Raw genomic sequence first — 4,853 nt, 5'->3', positions numbered from 1 at the left:
TTAAATAATTTAAAACGGACGCTACTCTAGTCGTAGTCTTAAAATGTTTTTCAAAGCTGAGGTGGCTTTACTCTGCACAGCTGTGTATAATATCTGTGAAGCCCAACTAAATAAAAAGGTATTAACAAAGGTGCATTGTTAGTACATTGGTAATACATACCATACATACATTGGTAATATAGCAGCACTATATTTGTTTATTTTAAACATTGACATTTTCATGTGGTTTTTCATTATACGACTAAAAATGTTTTTATATACGATTGTGTCAAAGAGCATCTGGTGGTCTACACTCCAAAGTAAAAACACTAAAGCCCTTCCTTCAGGGCACATACTTGTTTTTCTGCAAGCAGAAAGTAAAACTTGTTGTTGCTACACTTTTAAGTGAGAAGCTAGGATCTTCCTGATTGTTGCCTTTTCACCATGGCAACTTTATATGACAACCCGTGCAATCGAGGACAGATTCAGAGTGTACCGACTGACTGAGTGCATGACTGGCACAGAGGTGAAGGACGACCAGTGTTAGCAGTTAGCTGCATGTGCTGTTGTAAAGACATTTGCTAGAAGTGAAAGAACTGTTGTTATTTACTGTCTGACTGCAGTACACAGTGCACCTTGGGTGATTAAAAAGCAAAACAAGACACCTACTGTTAAAAAGATCCAGTTCGTGTATTTAATAACTGATTATCTCTGTAAGTATGACTAGATTTCTTGCTTTATATTATTTTGATTTATTTTGGGGCTTAGTCAAGTGTGATGTGTGTGTTTGTGTAAGCTTGTGTGCTAGGGCCGATGCCTGGATAGTCCGAATCCAATTTATCCCCCAGCTGTGAGCTAAAAATACAGGCCAGTCTCTGTAACATTGAACATGTCACTCAAAGTTGTATTTGCTTGGCATTTGAGAGCAGTTTCATGTATGTGCAGTTGGCATTTTGATCATCTTCAGCATAATAACATGTTGCCGGGAGCAAAAAAAAAAAATCCTCGCCTCATTATCTTCATTTAGAGCATGCTTATATCTTCATAAGGTGCCATTCATGTTTGGGATGAATTACATCAAAACCATCCTACAGTCTTGTGCTACATTACACTCTACACACTATACAGTTATGTGTGTAATACCTGAAGTTTGACAGGGTAGTGTTGTTTACGTCAAACACAGCAAGTTGTGCAAATTGATGGATCTATCGAAAGCCAATGCTAGCTGTGCACACTTTCGGTAAAGGTATATTACACAATGATAAATTATCCAAGTAAACAAACTTGTGGCTTCTATCTAAAAAGCCCCGTGTGGAAAAATAACATATATAATACTGCATTTATAGGCCATGATGTTTGTTGTCCCAACTCATCAGATGCAGCTTCCTCAGCCACCATTGTCACAACTTAACAAGACAAACATTGACGCTGAGATTGATCCATCTTATCACACTCACATTGTATGCTGCCATTCCTCAGAGTGAACACACACAATTATGGACTAACTGTCTTTGTTCTCTGCAGATACAGATGTGTTTGATTTAATCAGATCAGCCTGCACTATGTACACTACATAGGTTAAAATGTAAATGTAAGTTCTATTTGTTTACATACATATTTTCTCCTCTACAGTGAACATTAACAGTAGTTATATATATGTGGAACAGAGTCAAAATAAACTATAATGTTTACAGTAATGAAGACCCACATCTGGGAGCCAACTAGTACAACAGCTGCTTCTGGATGCTGAGCAGCTATACTGAAACATACTGAAGTTTTAAATATTTGAATGTGATGTTGTATACATACTGCATACAGCACATGATTTACACAGAATGTTATTAATATTAAAAAAAGACTGAAAAGTCTTGTCAGAGTAACATTATCATCAGTGTTTCTTTTTCTGTGTTGGCAAGACAGTCACTGGATTTAAGAGGGATCAGAGGTTAGAAGTTTGATTGCTGTTCTGTGAAATGTCACGTCTGGTCTAATTTAGTGTCCTGGCTTCAGTAATGAGGGTCCTTCACAGCATATTACTCGAAACAAGACACAGAAATGCAGTGGACAGGACTCAATCCACAGGATACATGATAAAATGAGACACTGGCTACTGACTACCAGTCCACTGACATGCATTTATTTTGTGGAAAAGGAGCACTTTGCAATGACTGCATGAGTACACATACAGCAAAGGAAAGGCTTCGCTGGCTCCATCACACTTATTCTCTGTATATAACACACATAAAAAAATAATAAAAAAAATAACCTCACAAACAACCCTATTTAACACTAATAACTAGCTGAACTAACCATCTTAGTTGCCTTAGATACAGAGCTGCAGCATTTTAAGCAGATGATCAATTTATATTAGACAGCAACAGAAGGCTGTTTACTAATATTTATTTATATAAAGGATTATAATAATTAGGTCATGTTATGTTTTAGGGGCCACATCATCAATCACTTGCCCCAGGTTCTGGATGTTTATGAATTTCTGTGGTTTGGTGATTTAAAGATGGTTAATGTCATACCACTTCTCTGTAATGTTGTATCATATAATTATTATTTTTTGGGAATGAATGATTATCTAATTTCTCTGCAATTAAAGGTAGGGTAGGAGATTTTGAAAACTCAGTGAGAGTCAGCAAGATTTTGAAAGTAAACACACGCCTCCCAACCAGTCAGTGACTTCGGCCATCATGCACAAACCTCTCTGGTGCGCGCAGAGCAGGAAGAGAGCAGCCAACCAGCCAACTCTACGCAGAGGGGCGCCTCGCAGGATTGGCTGATGTTTTTAGCGTTTTATAGCTTCCACAGATGATTAATATTCTTCTCGAAACTGACGAACTAATCGGTTGCTATCGAATTGCGAAGAGAAGTTACACTTATTTAGCAAAAAGTGCATCAGAAGGAAATCTCCTACCCTACCTTTAACCTCAAATAGTTGCCAAGAGAAAAATATTAAGCTACTCAGATCCTTTAATAAACTAAACTTGTAATGTTTAGTTTATGTATAGGAAAATAAATCAGACCTGTTCAGTAGACATATCACGGTTCAGTTCAGTACATGCGCATCAAGTAATGCAGGGAGGCATTTTTTCCCACTGGCACAGAGACGAGTGTTGCCAACTTAGAGATTCTCTCACTAAATCTGGCAACTTTCCAAATCTTTTTTTGGCAAAAGCGACTAGTGACAAATCTAATGACTTTGTCTGGTGACTTTTGGAGACTGATGTGAAAGCACATATTGTTCTGCAGTTATTGTCCAGCAGCATGTGCGCCTGTGAGCTCCTCCCCTTTCACTAAGCAGTCTCAGCTGCAGTCAGAGCAGAGAGGAGACCCCCACCGCTCAGCGTCCAATCTTGTGCCAAGCTGCTGCTGCATTATTCATTTTTCAATGGCAAAATTAAAAAAAACAAAAAATCAGTGGTAGTTCTAACACTTTAAATTCTGCAAATTATGCAATGACATAATTTAATGGGACAGCCAATAGCTGCTTTTCTTACTTAAGAGTTGGCGACACTGGAGCATCTCTTTTGAAGCACAAGAAGTGACAGAATAGAAACGTCAAGGGCAACAGCCCTAACACAATGTAACTGATGCTTAACCCTCATGCATTGTTCGCAAACACTACCCTAATGTGTTGTTCGGGGACAAAAACGTCCCCTAACTTTAACGGTTTTAAAAATATATTAGATAAATATTTTTTTGAATTTTTTTTGCATAGACCTTTTCATTAACTTCAGTTCTAATCAACAGTAGTGAAAAAATCATTTTCCCCCAGGATTTTAACCCTTTAATCACCAATTTTATAAGGGGTGGTGCTGAAGATTGAAAAAAAAACACACAAAATGGCTCATTTTTAATAGAAAAGGTGAATGTGGACTGGATTCTTTTGAACCTTTATTACAGTCTTGGTCATGTCAAACATCAGTAAAAAAATTGACTTGATTGCATTATTAGTTTTTGCACAGCACTGGATTTTCTTTTTTTCTCCCTAATGTGTTGTTCGGGGACAAAAACGTCCCCTAACTTTAACGGTTTTAAAAATATATTAGATAAATATTTTTTTGAAATTTTTTTGCATAGACCTTTTAATTAACTTCAGTTCTAATCAACAGTAGTGAAAAAATCATTTTCCCCCAGGATTTTAACCCTTTAATCACCAATTTTATAAGGGGTGGTGCTGAAAATTGAAAAAAAAACACACAAAATGGCTCATTTTTAATAGAAAAGGTGAATGTGGACTGGATTCTTTTGAACCTTTATTACAGTCTTGGTCATGTCAAACATCAGTAAAAAAATTGACTTTATTGCATTATTAGTTTTTGCACAGCACTGGATTTTCTTTTTTTCTCCCATTTTGTCCCATAGACTTACATTATAAACACACTTTTTTTGACTGCACAGCCATGGCACTACATAATCATGCATTCTTGATTGTTGGTGGTTTACCCTGTTGGTAGGAGGTAAAATTTGTGATTTTTACAGTTAACAACTTAATTACCATATTAACCCTTTACCTGCAGGCCTGTGCTCATGTAGTGTAGTTTCTGGCTTGTATATGGAGTTATAGGGAGTATTTTAGCACATAATTGTGTGTCTACACACTGTGTGTGTATGTTAGAGAGGAAGAGAGCCATTTGCACACTGATCTTGTTGTCTGTGAGTACACACAACCACAGAGTCTTCATAGTAAACAAAAACAAAGAAAATGTTGCTATGCACGTGTGGCCCTTTGATGTCTACAGGTGCAGACTAAACAAAACAAAAAGGCAAGTGGTCTTACATGTGACCTTGTGGTCATTTGATGGTGAGAAGAGCAGAAAGCAACATGAAGAGAGGATTCACTTGTGCACAATCTCTGGAAATGA

Source organism: Parambassis ranga, chromosome 21 (genome assembly GCF_900634625.1).
Source record: "Parambassis ranga chromosome 21, fParRan2.1, whole genome shotgun sequence".
Lineage (NCBI taxonomy): Eukaryota > Metazoa > Chordata > Actinopteri > Ambassidae > Parambassis > Parambassis ranga.
Note: the sequence above shows the minus strand (reverse complement) of the source record.